Source organism: Ceratotherium simum, chromosome 9 (genome assembly GCF_057802395.1).
Source record: "Ceratotherium simum simum isolate JZ-2026a chromosome 9, ASM5780239v1, whole genome shotgun sequence".
Classification (NCBI taxonomy): Eukaryota; Metazoa; Chordata; class Mammalia; order Perissodactyla; family Rhinocerotidae; genus Ceratotherium; species Ceratotherium simum.
In genome coordinates, this window is record NC_141908.1 from 494803 (window position 1) to 512120 (window position 17318).

Genomic DNA, 17318 nt, shown 5'->3' on the forward strand with positions numbered 1-17318 from the left:
TTCATTGTGGCCCCGGCCCCATCCCCTCCACACATGCCTACATCACCCACTCCAAGTCCTTCTCACCTTCCATCTCTGCCTCAGTGGACTCGGGGTGCTCCAGCTGTGCCAAGAGAAGATGGGCATGGTGCTTCAGGTCCAAGCCTGGCACGTTGAGCTGCATATAGGCCAACAGCATCTTCAGACAGGAAAATTCTAGGGGCTGGAAATAATCTTCAGAGTACTGGTCCAGCCAGGTGCCCAGGATAGAGGATACAGTCCTGGGCATAGACAGATGGACAGCAGAGTCGGAGGCCTGGCCTTTCCTTCCACATGGCCCTCCCAAGGCACCCCTGAGGGGGCCTCGGCTCCTATGCCTCCTCCTGCTCCTGGCTGTCCAGAGGCCAGTCTTACTCCTGTCCACTTCCAATCTGGCCATCCTACAGAGACAGGCCTGGTCACCAAGGAGGGGCTGGCAAAAAGCCAGCCCTTTGTAAGGGAGAGCCCTTGGTCAATGGTGTGATCACCTCTCCTTTTCCTCAGGGAAGCCTGACACACTCCTCTGTGTGTCTCCTGGCCCACTGCCCATTGGAATGTCAACTCCATGAGGGCAGGGAGCAGTGGAGTCTACTCTGTTCATTGCCCTCACTGGCACACAGTGGGTGCTTTATGGATATCTGACCAATGAGGGAACAGACGGACTTTTTCTCCTGCCCAGGCTTCCCAGGGCCTGCCTCATACCTCAAACTTTAGCGCCTATGCCTACGTGCTGCCTAGTTGACTAGGTGCCCCACGTGGGTCACCCTCCACTGTAATCTTTAACAGGGAGGGGGTCATTTGGCCCCTGAGCACTCACTGAGGCCCCTGAGCACCAGCTGAGCACCCACTGTTGAGGTTCTACCAGATTAGTGAGCAGGATGCTCCCCACACCTCCTGTTCTGAGTCCCAGGATGGGAGTGGAGACAGGGCTGGGAGGGGCAGGGGACAGATATGGATTCTCTTAAGGACTGACTCTGTCCTCCAGCCCCACTCTGCTCTCCCACAGCCCCCACAGCCCCATCCGCAGCTCTCGAGGAGTGCTTTCTTCTCTTCTAGGAGAATCCCTGAGACCTCTGCCCTCCTGTAGCCATCACAAGATGTGTGGGATGCCAGGTTCTGCCTGCATCCCCAATTCACAGGCCCCACACTCCCCTCACAGCGTGGAGAGGGGAGCACCTCTGACTCGATCCAAAGCCCACTCACCTTTTCACTTGGTCCAGGGGCCCACCGTCCTCACTGGAGTATGGGAGGATGTACCCATATCTAGAAGAGACAGAAGGACAGGACATCGACTGTACTGTGGACAGTCCTTGCCTGAGAAGTCTAGTGTGACTGTCTGACTCCGGACTAGAATGGAGCCCGGGAGGACAGGGGTGTTGTCTGCTCTGTGCCCTGGATTACGGCCGGTGCCTAGACAAGTGTCTGTACCTAGCGGGGCCTCTTCTCTGTGTGATGAATGAGTGAGCTCCAACCAGCTGCATCACAGATGTTTGAGTGGGCCTGGGGCCCCAGCTCGCCCGAGGGATCCCTGCTCTGGCTTAACCCAGAACAGGGACCCCTAAATGGAATCTCAAATCTCCTTTTCAAATGGGAAAACTACTCAGCCCAAGGCCACAGGGACAGTAAGGGATGAGGTAGAAGCTTCATTATGTGGAAGAGGAAAATGATTAATTAGCACAACCATGGCCCCTCCAGCAGACCTTTCCACAGGGCCAGGCATCAGAAAGCACTTTCCATGAGGACCCCATTGAACCCCTACAGTATCCCTCTGAGGTTGATCCTTTATTCACCCACTGTTCAAAGGAGCAAACTGAGGTTTAGAGAGGTGTAGTGACGTTCTGAAGACTCACAGCTAGTAGGTGGCCAAATCAACACTGGGCTGTGGGGGGCAGTGCGCTTATCTTTTAAACAGCAGGTCTAGCACCTGTAGGGTGGTAGCCAAAGTTCTGTATGTACATAGGAAGGTGTGGATGTAAGTGGTATCACTGCCCAGGAAGGTGCGCACCAGGTGCTCCACCAGCTTCTCCAGCATGCCAGCCTGGACAGTCCACACCGTGTGTGTCTCGTCCTTGTTGACTATTGATGGATTTTCACCCTGGGGTGGGACAGAGGAGGGACATGTGGTCAGAGGCAGCACCATGGGTAGCAGGAGGGTTGGGGGCTGGAGCTCAGACCGAACTCCCAAGCCCTCAGTGACTTGTGGTAAAAGGTGGGACATGAGTGCCCATAGCAGGAAAAAGTTCTTGGCATTAAAAGTAGAATTTGAGGAGAAGAATGATTAAACATTGTTAGCTGAATATTGACAGCAACTCTCTGTGTGAACAGCATCAGCCCTGTGATTTCTGACAAAACAACCTGTTGTGGAGATGAGAACAGAGAGGCTTTTCCTGGGGTGGGAGGGATTGGGATGGTAGGACATGCAGGGTGTTCAGTGCAGCACTGTTGAAATGGCCACCAAACGTCCCACGTCAGGGAAGGGCTGAATCACTGTGGTGACCAGTCTCCCTTCTGGAATGTTGTGCAGCCTAGTGAGGCCTCAGCACCTGACCTGGAGGGGCCACAGGGATGTGTTCCTTGGGACAGCAAATTGCAGAGCAACAGACATAATACCTGGAGCCCCATGGCCTTTTGGGTAAAAGCATCCCTACTAAATCTGATGATGTGTAAGACCTGGAGAAGGTGTAGAAGGATTATTGAGTCAACATGGACACCTGGGGGCAGGAGTTAAGAGAGGAAAATCTGTAGAAAAAGGCAAAAATATTCTTGATTGAATGTGAGGTGAAATGGTATAAAAGTCTCTTTTCTGATGTTCCTACAAATATGTGGACATTAACTTTGCATCTGGCCAGGGCAGGGGCTGGGCACTGGGGGAATGTTGGGGGAAGAGATGGATCCAAATTCCTTTGGGAGCAAGGCTCTAGGAGGCACCTCAGGGGAGTATCGGGTGTTCTAGGACCTGGGGTCCTCTTTGGCTGTGTTGGGGCCCAGGGTGTTGGGTCCCTCAGCACCTGCACTCACCCTAAGCCAGCACTGGACTCTGTTGGTGGTGTTGGGCATCTTCTTCTCCTGCAGGGAGATGGAGTAGAGGACCCCATTAGTTAGCTCCTGTCCCAGCTTCTGTGGGGAGCTCTGTAAAGACAGTACCCAGCAGCCAGGTGGAAAGCCTCAGGGCCCTGTCTGGCTATCTTTGCCAGCTCTCACACCCATGTGACTCTCTCCACTCCAGACACACACATGCCACAGTCTGCACAGACCTCCACCAAGGAGGGAAATAGATGACAGCCTGACGGCCTCGGATTAACATTGGCACAGATAAGAGGCACCTTAGGAATCTTCTTTCCACCCTACCAGCCCTGTCCTGGGGTGTGAACATGACAGAACCACCAGGTTATCAACCACCCACCGACCTGTTCCTGGCAAGAGTGGGCCACATGTCCCCACATGTCCCTGCTCTCCCCACACTGAAAATGAGGAGATGGGGGCTGCTCAGGGAGGGCTCACAGAGGTGGCCTGGCGTGGATTGGCCTGGCCCTAGGCTGCCTTGTGTTACCTTAGGGGACCTCCTGGAAAATGGCTAGAGGCGTCAGGGATGAGGGTTGAGCCAATGTCTGCCAGTGTCTGAAAAGGCTCTCACTCAGGAGTTTCCTGAAGCCAGAGCCCTAGGAAGTCAGGGTACAGCAGGAGAACATCTTTCATTATTGAGTGTCTCTGGCCAAGTGAGCTGGGTATGAGGCTGTCACTAGAATGTGGGTGTCTGCTTATGGGGGTTCCAAGTTCTGTTGGGGTCTATTGTCAAAGAAGTGACTTCACTTCCTGGGGTTCCCTTACCCTAGTCCCCTCCTTGGATAACATCTATCCAAACAGTCCTCTGTGCTGCTGACTGCTCACCCCCCTTCTCTATGCAACACTATGTCTGTGCAGTTACACCAACACACCCCACTCCACAGGGCCGTGGGAAGGTCTGGGTACAGCCAGAGTCCCAGCTTTGAGACAGACCTGGGTTCAGACACAACTCCTCATTCTTACCTGTTCTTGATGCTGGATAAGCCATTGTGCCTCTCAGGGCCTGTCTGCCTCCTGTCTGCACATAGGGATTATTCTAGCATGTACTTCCTAGGGACGTCATCAGGCATGTGTGGGATAATACCTATAAAATTGGAGGAGTGGTGTCACCTGTAGGTAATGCCTCCAACCTCTTTTTTCTTCCTCTTGTCACCTCCCCTGTGTCTGCTTCTCTTCTGATCCCACCCCATAGTCCGTCCTTACATCTAATGTCACTGTGTTTGTGTGTGTGTGTGTGTGTGTGTGTTAGTGCTCATGTTCTGGATGCTCAGAAGAAAACGGCCCCCACATAGGGAGGGATGGGCAAGAGCTTCCCAAGGACTTAGGGTTTTTAATTCCCAAAGCAAACCCTATGGGAATGGTTTGAGCTTTGGCCTAGAAGGTCAGAACACACGCTTACCTTTGCACTCTGCCTACAGTGTGCCCTGGGCAAGCCCCTGCCTCTTTATGGGCCTCAGTTTTCCAATTATCCAAGGAGGGATTAAATTCAGAACTGCATAAGCATGCTCAGCGTAAAGGCTGCCCTGGGCCCCTTCATCCTGGTGGGGGTTGTGGACAGAGCTGCACTCAGGGATTCCCCTGACCTGGGCTCCTCCTCAGACAAGAACTGGCCAAATGCCCATCTAGGCTATCAAATGCTCACCCTCACCCCATGCCATCACAGTTACAGCAACACAGCATTTTCCAGAGCCCCTGGAAAAAGCCTGGGTGCAGCCAAGACCCAAAAATTGACACAGGGCTGGGTTCATACTTAGTTCCACCTTCTCATCAGTCTGTGATTCTGAGCAGGGCATGAACTTCATGGGGTCTTCCCCTTACTCCCTCAATGACTCCCCGCAGTCCCCACCTCCTGGTCTACACATGCTCGTGTAATCGCCTCCCTTTGAGTGTAGATTGGACTTAGTGACTCCATGGAAGATTGCAAAGTAATGTAATGTCACCTTTAAGATTTGGTTATAGAGTCAGTGCCTGCAGAGGTCTAGGCTGTCCTCTTGTCCTCCTGCAGCCACAGAGGCCTCAGGTGTCTCCTTTGCAGCTCCCAGGCTCTGGGAGTGGGGGGAGGAGGAAGCAGCGGGGACGTAGGTGTTTGTGTGTCTGCAAGCACAGACACTTGTGCGAAGAAGCTGGTGAAATCTGCAGGGGCACCAGTAGCTGTGCTGGCTGTTTGTTTCTTCAGTGGCGAAATCTGCGGTTTGTCTGCAGAACAGGTCACTGTGAAGCCCAGCTGCTCCGGCAGTGTGGCTGCTGTCGGCAGCCCCTGCTTTTCTTCCTTGTTCCTCGCTGTCTCCATACTCAGCTTTGCCCATCCGAGTTGGGTGAAGCGGAAGTGGGAACTTGGCACAGTTGCTCGTGCTCCAAAAGCTGGGAATACTGGTGTCCACTCCCCTCTGCCCTTCCTGGTGGGAGGAACTCTTTCTAGCGAGAAAGTTCCTCCTTGGGGCTGAGCAATGCCGACGCAGGGGGAGGGGATGATGCAACAAAATGAAGCTGTCTTCCTTCTCTTCTTGTGCAGTTATTCTCAGGTCTTTTGTTCCACTGTGTTGCTCAAGTTTCTTAAGTGGGCTCCAGAGCCCTCCCAGAGCTGCTTATGTGAGTGGGTAGCTGTCTAATTGTTGATCTTTGTGGGGGCATAGAAGCTGGAATCTCCCACGTCACCATTTTGATAAGATCACTTGGATTTTATATTTTTAAATGATTGAAAAAATAAAAAGAATCCTTCCTTGACATGTGAAATTATATAAAATTTAAGTTTTAGAGTCCATAATAAAGTTTTATTGGACACAGTCATGCCCATTCGTTGACATTCTCTATGGCTCCTTTCAAGTTACAACAGCAGAGTTGAGTATTTACAACATAGACCATAACACCTGAAAAACCTAAAATATTTACTCTCTGGCTCTTTACAGAAAAAGATTGTTTACCACTGACCTAGAGGATGAAGTCCAAACTCCTATGTTTTAAGTGAGATTCAGCACAAGTATTCAACACAACACTGGCCACACAGGAGTTCCCGGTCAGGGGAGCAGAATGAATCCCATCCCAGCAGCATCCCTTGCCCCAGCCATGCTCTCCCTTAAGCATCTCCACTCACTGCCTTAATCCCAGCGCCACCCCATTTCCCATCTATCAAAAACTTTCTCCTCCACTAAGCCTTCCTGGTTCCTCTCAATCCAAACTCACCCCCAGCTGCAGCTCCAATAACATTTTGTTTATGGCTGATTGCAGGTAGTTACCATCTGCTTCACATAGTTATTATGTACTGTTGTGTGTACATATCTCTGAGCTCCCTGAAGGACAGGTAAAGTGTCCTTCAACTCCTGGCAGTGCTCCTGGCTTATAGTACCAAGCTGAGATGGTGCCCAGGAAATGGATGTTGGATGTCTGGATGTATGTCTGGGTGGATACATGGATGGATGGATGGTATTAGAGAAATCAAACCTGCATTCCTTGAGTATACCCACCAGAAACACAACTAGATAGACCCCTGCCCAGTCCTCAGGATTCCTGGCACTTTACTCACACATATTTTTCTCCCATCAGTGAGATAAGAATGAGTTGCACTGGCCTTCTAGGAGTTCCAAGCTACTCCAAGAGGTCTCTCGCAATTCCTGCCATCCTCAGGCTGCTAGATCATGATAGCGGTGGGGACTCAGGGCAAGAGTGACAGGGAAGAAGACATAGGAAGTAATTCATCCCATAAGTTGCTGTCTTTCCTTCCACATGGGTCCCTCGAGGTTTTGGAGTGCTGTGCAAACTTGATTAATTTAAGTCTGATCACCAACATCCACTGCTATAGAAGGGGTCACAATCCAGGGGCAAATGATCAAGGATCAGACGGAAACAAAATGGAAAGGAGCTGGTGCTGAGGGAGGGAAGAAGTGCAAAAGCACACGACTTCACAGTTCACTGGACCAGCTGGTCCCTTGAAGCCCTGGAACAGGGCCAGCCTTCTCCAGTTTCCTCCACACACTGCTTGATCTGCTTGAGGGCAGAGAAGATGGAACTTGAGAGTGAAGGTTGAGAAGACTGAGGAGGTGTGTTTTTATGGAAAATCTGGTCTAAGAATAACTACCACCACCTCTTGTATTGAGCAGCCTGCATCTGTCTGGCCCAGAGTGTGTTTGCTCTGTTAACAACTGCAAGTGAGCTGTGCTTATCTGCATTTCAAGCCCAGAAAGGTTGACTGACCCGGGTCAGAGGTCCGACACCTGACCCTTCCTCTAGCAGAGGAATGCACCAGCTGGTCACTCGGCCACGTGGTTCAGCCCCTGCTTGGTGCCACAAGGAATCAGGTAGAGGCCTGGACCTGACCATGCCTGAGCTTAGGTAGCCCAGGAGAAAGGTCCTCACAGGAGCCCATGCCCACCGTCTGGGAGTGCTGAGGAGGTGAGCCTGTGGTGTGCTGGCTCCTCATAGCTTCCTCTGGGGCTCAGAGGGGGAAACACCAGGCCTCAGGGAAGCTGGCACTATGGTAAATCCCCAGCACCATTGCTCGAGGTGGCACATAACGCTGTGGAGGCAGGTGACGCTTGTCCTGTCATGGTTAAAAGCCAGCAGACAGACTGCACAGAGGGTGAAGCCACAGGAAACTGAGCAATGAGCAGGTCCCTGCTGGACAACAGACTCTGACCATCAGTCAAGGCAAAGCTCCCTGTTGAGGAATTCCCCAGGCCATGAGTTGGCAGTGAATGTTGACCACCACTTACACTCCTTAGCAGTCACCTTCAACCATAGGAGCCTGTTTACTAACGGGGGGGTAAAGTCAAGGCAAACACGCTGTTGATCAGGAGGCATTAATCACCCAATAGTCACGTCCACCCAAAATGTGCCTGCTGACATCTGGGTTGCCCAGGGAGGGGGTTTGCCTCAGAGAAACACAGCAGACAGCTGGGTCTGAGGCCAGGCCTCGTGGAGCACCTACACCTGCCCTATGCCCTCTTGGGCTGCTGCACTGGCAGCTCATTTTTTTTGTAGCAGCTTGGAGATATGGTTTATATACCATAAAATTCACCCTTTTAAAGTGGACAACTCCATGGTTTTTAGTATATTCATAGAATTGTGCAACCTTCACATAGTTGTTCTAATTTTAGAACATTTTCATCCTCTCTGAAAAAAGCCCTATATTTGTTAGCAATCACTTTCTGTCCTCTTTTCTCCCCAGCCCCTGGCAATCACCAATCTATTTTCTGTCTCTACGGAAAATGAAGATTTTCCTATTCTGGACGTTTCAATAGCATCATACAATATGTGGTCTTTTGTGAGCAGCTTCCATCAGTTAGCATCATGTTCTCAAGATTCATCCATGGTGTCACATGTGTCAGTATTTCATTTCTTTTTATGACTGCATCCTATTCTACTCTATGGACATACCACATTTTATTTATCTGTTCATAAACTGATGGACATTTGAGTAGTTTTCACTTTTTTGATTCTTATGAATAATGTTGCTATGAATATTCATGTACAAGTTTTTGTTTGGACATATGTCTTCATTTTTCTTAAGTATATACATAGGAGTGGAATTTCTAGACTATATGGCAACTCAGTGTGTAACATTTTGAGGAAATGCCAAATTGTTTTCCAAAACGCTACACCACTGTACATTCCCACTAGTGATGTATGAAGATTCCAATTTCTCCACATCCTTGCCAACACTTGTTATTGTAGCCATCCTAATGGGTATAAAATGGTATATCATTGTAGTTTTGATTTGCATTTTCCTGATGACTAATAACGTTGAGCATCTTTTCATGTGCATGTTGGCCACTTGGAGAAATGTCTATTAAAATCTTTGCCCTTTTAAAATTGAGATTTTGTCTTTTTATTTTTGTTGTAGTTCTTTATATATTTTGGATACTAGACCCTTATCAGATATATATTTTGCAAATATTTTCTCTCATTCTGAAGGTTGTCTTGTTACACTTTTGATAGTGTACTTTGAAGCACAAACATTTTTCATTTTGATGATGTCCAGTTTATCTATTTTTTCTTTTATCCGTTATGCTTTTGTTGTCATATAAAAGAAACTGTTGCCTAACCCAAGTTTATGAAGATTTGCTGCTGTGCTTCCTTGTAAGAGTTTTATAGTTTTTGCTCTTGCATTTGTGTCTATGATCCATTTAGAGTTAATTTTTGTATACAATAAGAGGTAGGGGTCCAACTTCATTCTTTTTCATGTGAATATCCAGTTGTCCCAGCACCATTTGTTGAAAAGACTATTCTTTTCCCCGTTGAATTATCTTGGCATACTTGTCAAAAACCAATTGACCATAAATTAAGGGTTTATTTCTGTCCTCAATTGAATTCCACTTATCTATGTATCTCTCCTTATACCAGTGCCATGCTGTCTTGATTACCATAGCTTTGTAGTAGGTTTTGGAATCAGGCAGTGTGAGTTCTCCAAATTTATTATTCTCCTTTAAGATTGTTTTGGCTATCCTGGGTCCCTGAATTTCCATATGAACTTTAGGATCAGCTTGTTAATTTCTGCCAAAAAAAAAAGTTAGCTGAGATTTTGATAGGGATTATGTTGATTCTGTAGATCATTTGGGGGGGTATTGCCATCTTAACAATATTAAGTGTTCCAATCCGTGACCATAGGATGCCTTTCCATTTATTTAGGTCTTTAATTTCTTTCAACAGTGTTTTGTAGTTGTCAGTGCACAAATCTTGCACTTCTTTTGTTAAATTTATTCCAAAAAGAAGAAGTATTTTCTTCATTTTGATGCTAGGCAGCTAATTTTTAAGGAAACGAAGCAGATAGAGACAAAATGAGTCCCCAAAACCCAAAATGTAAAAGAAAGGACGAGAAGAGAGGAGATTCATCTCTATAGTCGTCGGAGTTTCTGGCTGCGGACCAGCCGCAGAGTGGGTTCTGGAGTCCAGGTTGCCTGTGCCCCCATCCTGCCCTCATCACTCACCATCTTTTCAGGTAATGGGGGGTCAATTACTTGTGTCCTCCACCATATTGTTTATAATCTTACTCTCAAGTCAGGAGATGGGAGCTCATTCACCCTGTAATGTCAATGACATGAATGATTGATTTTTTAAGAACATTTTAATTCCATTTCTTCATCATCTGGTGCATACTATGTGTCTTTTCTGTGCCAGGAGTTGATGACACAGCAAATAACCTCTAGACAGTCCCTGTTCTCAGGGAGTTAGGTCAGTGGGAAGACCAGCACACAGACAGTAATATACAGGGAGGAAAGGGACTTGATAGAGGCGTGCTCAGGGATCCTGGATCCCCAGAAGGGCACTATTGGTGATACTCTTCAGGAGAAGTTCCCAGGAGGCCCCAACTCCATCTTGAGGGGTGAGGATAAGGACACTGGATGCAGGCACAGGGAGGACAGCTCGTGAGCAGAAGCATGGAGCCTGGGGCAGGCGTGCAGGTGGGGCTCAGAAGTCACGAGGAGTTCAGTGCAGAGGAGATGGGCACCTGGGGAACGGCAGGCAGTGCGCTGGGAATGTCCCATTGTTTCTGCCTCAGCAGAGGGTCTCCTTCCTGTTTTCTTGAGGGGGTGGTGCCTGCATGTTCCCTAAAACCTCATCCTCTCATCCCAGGGTGGAAGGGGTTGATCAGCTGTTCACACCTCAGTGTGAAAAACTGGTAAATCTCCCACAAGAGAATTTTATTTATTTAGTACCATTAAAGAGACACCAAAGATATCAAGACCACACAATGGATACCCATGTGCCCACCACTCCCTTAAGAAATAAAACGTTGCTCCCATACCCCTCTTCCCAATTGCCTACACCTCCTTCCACCCAGAAGCAACCACTGTCCTGAATTGGGTATTTATTGTTAGCCCCACACATCCCTTCATACTTGTAGTCAATATATACTAATCCCTAAACTCTATACAGTCCTTGTGCCCTGCAGTTTTTGTATTTTGCATACATGGCATCATTCTGTAGAGCAGCTGGCTTTTCTCACTCAGCTGTAGGTCTCGGCCCACACCCACGCCCTAGCTGCCCTTCTGGTGCACTCATCTCCCTGCAGAAACCCCACTGTTAGGATATCCCACAGTCCATTCTCCTGTTTCTCAGCCTTTCATTTGTTTACAATTTTTTGTTCTTCCAAGCACAGCAATGAATAATCATGGCTGATTCTCCCGATGCACGGACAATAGTTTCTCTAGGGAAGAGGCTTCCAGACAGTCTTTTACTGTGCTCTGCAGGGAAAAATTGATTTTATATTGTAACCCAGTACACATATGTTTCCAAGAGTTCTATGAAATAATGCTCGCTCTAACTGCCCGCAGTGTACTCTTGATATTTCAATTCTAGTCTATTATCATTTTTGAATGCTGGCCTTGACCCACTGAACTAGCTTCATGGCTCACAATGACTCCCACCAGCCATGGAAAGCCCTATTCTCACCTTTCTACTTGTTGGACTGGAATCGCTGGTGTGAGGAAGTGTACCCCCACTTCACTCCCCCTGCCGAACTGCTCTCCTCTTGGCAGTGAGGGACCCTTCCTCCGGCAGAGAACAGAACTTCTCATACTGTCAGAAACTTTCATTTTGGGCCATCATTGGGTATAAAATAATATTTCACTGTGATTTTTCTTGGCATTTCTCTGTGATTAATGAGGCAAAGCATCTTTTCATGTGCTTCTGGGCCATCCACACTTCCTCTCCTGTGAAATGCCTTTTCATGTCTTTTACCTATTTTTCTATATTTTTTCTTATTGATTTGTGCAACTTCATTGTGCATTCTGAATACTAATCTACTATTTTCTCCCTGTCTATGAGTGGTCTTTTTGTTTTTATTGCTGTTTTTTGATGATGTCATCAAGTTCCTACATGATTTGTGCTTTTGTGTTTTGTTTATGAAATCATTACAGCAAATTCAAAAATATAGTCTCTTGTAGATTTTTCTAACAGTTTTAAATTTTTGATTTTTTTAGATTTAGGTCTTTAACCCATTTGCAATTTATTTTTGTTTATGGTTTAAAACAAAGATACAATTCTATTTTGTCTTTCGTATGGATAACAAATGGTTCTAGCAAATTGATTTCTCAGCCCATGGTTTGCTCACTCACCTGCGAGCTCTGTCATAAACCCAGTGTCCACTCGTGGGGAGGACTGCTGCTGGGCGCTCTGTGTGATTGCCCAGTCAGCTTCTATTTCTCTGTACCAGTGCCACCCTGTCTGAGTTGTTGCAGCTTTATGGCATCTTGAAGGTCTGTTGGGCAATCCTCCTACCTTGTTCTTCGTCTTCGTGATGTCCTAGCTCACTGCTCCTCCATACAGATTATAGAAGCAGTTTGACAAATCCCTCCCCCAAGAAAGCTGCTCAGATTGTGTTAGTATTGCAGTGAGTCTACATGAATTGGAGGAGAATTGACATTTTCACATATATTGTTCCATTTATTTAGATTTTCTTTAATGTCTTTCCAAAAGTTTTGCAGTTTGCTCTGAGACCATATACATTTTACTTTTATTCATAAGGACCCTATATATGTTGTTGCTATTATAAATGAAATCTTTTTTTAATACGTATCCTAAGCTTTTGTTGCTGGGGCATTTTCGTTTTCATAGGGCTCCAGCCCTACAGTGTGCAGAAGAGCGCCCTGGTGTGTGTGGCTCAGGCAGCTTTGCCTCCTCACACTGGGAGCCACGGGGCCAGGCCTCCTCTGTGCCAGCTGCCATCCTCCATGCCTGCTCAGCAGCCAGTGGCACCTTCCCCACAGCCTGACTGTTGGCCCCTCTGAGCTGAGACTCATTCAACTCGTTGTGGGGTCACTGATTCAGCATGAGGACTGCACCATAATCGAGGGGTGAAAGGCAGGTTTCCCAATCACGGGGCAGCTTCAGGAAAGAGCGTCAGGGCTGTCAGGGGGGAGCCCCACAGGCCGTGGGCTGGAGCTGGGGTGCTGTGCATCAAGGCTTCTGCAGCTGCATGCCCTCCTCACCTTTTCTGAGCAGAGGGCTAGCGTCATAACTGCCCTGGTTTGCCCGAGAATGAGGGTTTCCTGGGACATAGGACTTTCAGTGCTAAAACTGGGGAACTCCAGGCAAACTGGGAGAGGCTGGCACCCCCAGAGGGACATGAGCTGAACAAGACAGAGTCCACAGGACTGGCTACCACATTTGTGCGAAGCCTTGCAAACTGCAACCCTTTCTGACTGCCCAGGTTGCACCCCATAAAGTCAGCCCTGCATGATCGGGTTCTCTAAAAGCGTGCCAGATCCTGGGTGGCACATGGGGCCGTGTAAGCCCCGCACTGGGATGAAGGGAGCAGGAACTCAGGGAGGGCAGGTCCAGCACAAGCACTCCTCACAAGGATGGCCCATAGGCAGCCGCAGCATCCCTCTCTGGAACCATCGCTGGCTCCTCATTCCCGCAGTCCTGCTGTTAGTCTACCCTTCTCTCCCAAGTCCTTCCCACAGGGTCCAGGGCCATCTCTTCATTTTTTAGGCCAGTGGTTCTCATACTTTAGCAAGCATCAGAATCAGAAGACTATACGGCAGAGGCTGTATGTGGCCCCCAAAGCCTAAAATATTTACTTTCTGGCCCTTTGCAGAAAGTCTGCTGGCCCTGGCCTCGAGCAGTGATTCAACCTTCAGTGCATCAGCGTCTGCTGCAGGACTTTCACAACACCCTTGTCAGCCCCACCCAGAGCTGGGAGTGATCCAGGCTGCGAGTGCAAAGCCTCAGGCCGCAGCACACTGCCCATGGCCATCAGGCAGCCTCCTGCACTAGAGCCTCGCTGGTCACGGTACTTCTCCCTCACCGGTCCGTGAGGATTGCGTGGGTGAACAGAGGAAGCCCTGGGCCCACACACGGCAGGCTCTCCATGAGTACCCTGTCAGGCCTGGTCTGTGGTGAGGCCGCGGGGCAGCTCCTGTGGGTGGGGCATCCTTTGGTCCTGGCATGGGATGGGAATGGCCTACTCCAACCGTCAGCATGACCTCCAGGCTCCATATCTTCTATGTGGAAAACACGTCAAAGAGCAGGAGCGGTGACTTAGCCGGAGAGCATCCCAGTAGGAGGAGAAGAAAAATCGTGTTTCTTCCCCAGGAACACCGCATGCCCGGGAGTAAGCTGCATTCTTCTGTAACAATGATATCAGGAATGCCGGAAACTCCAGCACACTGTTAACGTGTTTGAAACCAGGTCTGTTTCTTGTTTTATATTTTCTCTCTGGAAATTGCAAGGAGATGGTCTTTAAAGAAATAAACAAAAATAGGCAGAAACAAAAACAAACAAACCTGGGTTTGGGGCCCAGGTGGGCCCACAGTGAATTATGTTGGCCATCATCCCTGGAAGAGCCTGCCGTCTTGAGGCATCTAGGTCCACACCTCCGCTCAGTGCACGGGGGTCGGCAGCCAGGTACTTGCTCAGACCAGGGTGGACTCAGAGGGTCAACTCCTCCTCGCTGAAGCCCCCTCCGTGCACAGCACCCCTGAGCCCCATGCCCCTGTCCCACAAAAGGGTGGCCAGGCTCCATCACAGCTCTCAGGAATACAGGCTGTTCAGACCCAGGAAGGGTTCCCGCTGCTCCCGCCCCTAGGGTCGCCACATGTGCGTGGGGTGGGACTGCTGGCCACGGGCTGCTGTCCTCCCCTGGGGGCTGCCTTCTGCTGTCTCCAACCAAGGTGCCCACAGGGAAAAATGGACCTGCAGGGTCAGCCCAGGCCACCGTGTGGTGCCTTCCTGCCCAGGCTATGGCTGCCTTCAGAGCGGGAGACCCTCCTGCCTCATCTGCCCCTGGCCCCTGCTGCTGTGCCAGCTCCCACAACTGCACAGTGCCAGGAACCCGCCCGGTGAGGGGTCTTGCTGGAGCGGGCCCCCTGGGGCAGTGGTCATTGCAGCAGAGGGACCCAGGGCCACAGGGCAGAGCCTGGCCAAGAGCAGGGACTTCCCACATCCTAGCTACCAGGGAAGCTGCACATGCCCCACACCAGCAGGGTGTGGTTCAGACATGGTTGAAGGCAAGGATTTCCTCCCACAAGCTCAGCCAGCACCCCTCCTTCCTGTGGTGGTCTCTGTGGGGCAGCCATTTGCCTACTTAGCTGGAGGGCTGGTTAAGACACAAATCACTGAGCGGGTCTGAGGGGGCTGGAGGACCTGCTTCTCTCACATTTCTGTCAGGAGGGGCCTCCGAAAGCCTTGCTCTCAGGGTGCTCACCGAGGGCCTGGAGGTCCCCAGACTGACACGTCCAAGTGATGCCACCAGAGCCACTGGATCCTGGGCGTTGCTTCCCAAAGTGCCACTCCCAGCTTTGTGGAGCACACAGAGAGGCCGCCTCTCTGAGGGGCTGCTGGGCACTCTGCTCAGCCCACAGGCTGCTGGGATGGATTCACGGAGAGAGAGGGAGGTGGACATCCGTCCCTCCCAGACTTGGGCTGGGCCCTTTTCTCAAAGGACTGCCGTGCCTCCTCACAATTCCAGAAGGAAGGGATTCTGATTCCAGTTTTACGAATAAGGAAATTGAAGCTCCAAGGTCCTGATGCTGTTATTAGCAGAGCAATGATTCAAACTGGGGTCCGCATCAAAATCCTCTGCCTTCCATGCAGGTCCTCCACCTGCCTTTGCAGTCTGCCCCCACTCCCTGCCCTGCATCCTCCGCATGGGAAGTCGCTGGTGGGACAGGAGTGACTGGCCTGATGGGCCCCTGACAGGGGTGGATTTTAATTTATTGACCTGTCTGCCAGGGACCCAGGATAAGTTGATTTGCTACTGCGTGTCACAGACCTGCTTCCTTTGAAGGCTCTTTGTGAGGATGGGGTGCCAGTGAAGCCCCTTACCATGGGAATGTATAGAATTGTCCACAGAGGCCCAGATTTTCTGCCAAGCTCTCAGTGTGCTGCAGGAACCAGGCAGGGTGGATGGGAAGTGGGTCTCTTGCTGCCTCTCAGCTGACACAAGGCTAGGTCAGGTGCACTGCTGGTGGTCAGGGAGCCCCTGCCCCACACTTCATGGATAGAATGCCTCTGCAACTTGGGGAGGGTGGGGCTGGGCTGGAGATGTGGAGTCCCAGACTTTGCAGGGTTAGAGATTCATGAGTTCTGGGGATGAACTCTGAACTCACCATCAGGTGAGGCCACGAGCCCAGGGGCCGTTCCCTCCCGCACATAGTGCTCTCCCAACATAACGGTCAAGATGCAGATGCTCAAGAGTGCCAGGGGGACATGTGATGGCTTTTGGTCATTTCTCTTATTACTAAATGTAATAAACATCAGACTTTTGAAATCAATTTCTAATAGTCCTCCTCTAAAATTAACAGCAGCTGCGTTTACTGAGCACTTGCCTGGTGAGGGCCCTGTGGGTTTCTCCATTTTAAGATGAGGAAACCCCTGCAGGGAGGGATTACTTGGCTTGTCCATGGTCACACATAGTGAGGCGTCACTGGGGGCGGGTAGACTCCAGAGCCCAGGACTCTCGTGCCGGCAGCAGGGCACCCAGCACCCGCCGTCTCCAAAGATGGCCTTGGCCTTGTTGTACAATTGGCTCATGACGTCGTGAGCATAACTCAGGCTCAGCACCCACCACCTGCCAGACCATCACACGAAGCTTCTCTTGTGGGCTTTGTGATCTCACTGAAGACTGGATTCTGCTTTCCAGAAGCCATGGGGAGGCTGAGCCAGTGGCCTGACACTCACACCTTTAGGCCTGAATCCTGCCGGGTTGGGTTCACTGAGCCCCCTCGTGGCTGCTCTGCTCTTGTGGATACAACGCAAGGTCATTCCAAGGTGGCCCCAACACCTTCAGTCTGGCAGACAATGAGCACTGACTGAGTCCAGTTGGGCGGCCTCCCCAGACACACCTCACACAATCTGCCCCTGGGGTCACCCTGGAAAACAGCCAAGGCCATGGGAGACAACATGCTATTCCTTTTAGTGCCTCAAGAGGGAGGTGTGGTCTCACAGAAATGAAAGGAGAAAGTTCACTTAGGATTAAGTAGGGAGGGGGCCAGGGTAGAGGGAGACCGAATGAGGGTTCAGTGCTGGACACAGAGCAGAACAATGGCAATGGTTGGTCAGAATTTTAATTTTTAAAAAATGGCCCCACTATGACAGAGAAAGAAAATAGGGAAGGGGCACCTTGCTGTGGCCAAAGCCACCTCACTCTGATCCAGTTGATATTGCCACGACTCCAAGTGTCCCTGGTAGGATGTGTCAGAGCCAAATGCACCATAGCCGCCAGCTCCAGCATCCTCCTCCTGAACGTGTTCAGACACCTGCTTCCTCCTCAGTGACCTTATTTGGGACAGAGATCATGC

The 17318-nt window shown here is 50.0% G+C and overlaps 1 long non-coding RNA gene across 2 annotated transcripts in view; it reads left to right on the top strand.

Annotated features, from left to right (window-relative positions):
* Positions 1 to 16360, top strand: part of LOC147916205 (uncharacterized) — a 33420-nt gene extending 17060 nt beyond the window's left edge. Inside the window, exon 4 of one of the 2 annotated variants that reach the window (XR_015553132.1) lies at positions 8243 to 8903. This is a non-coding gene — a long non-coding RNA (uncharacterized LOC147916205). Of the gene's footprint in view, positions 1 to 8242; positions 8904 to 13615 lie in introns of those variants that run through there. The other variant, XR_015553131.1, reaches the window with a different exon arrangement.
* Positions 16361 to 17318: the final 958 nt, after the last annotated feature.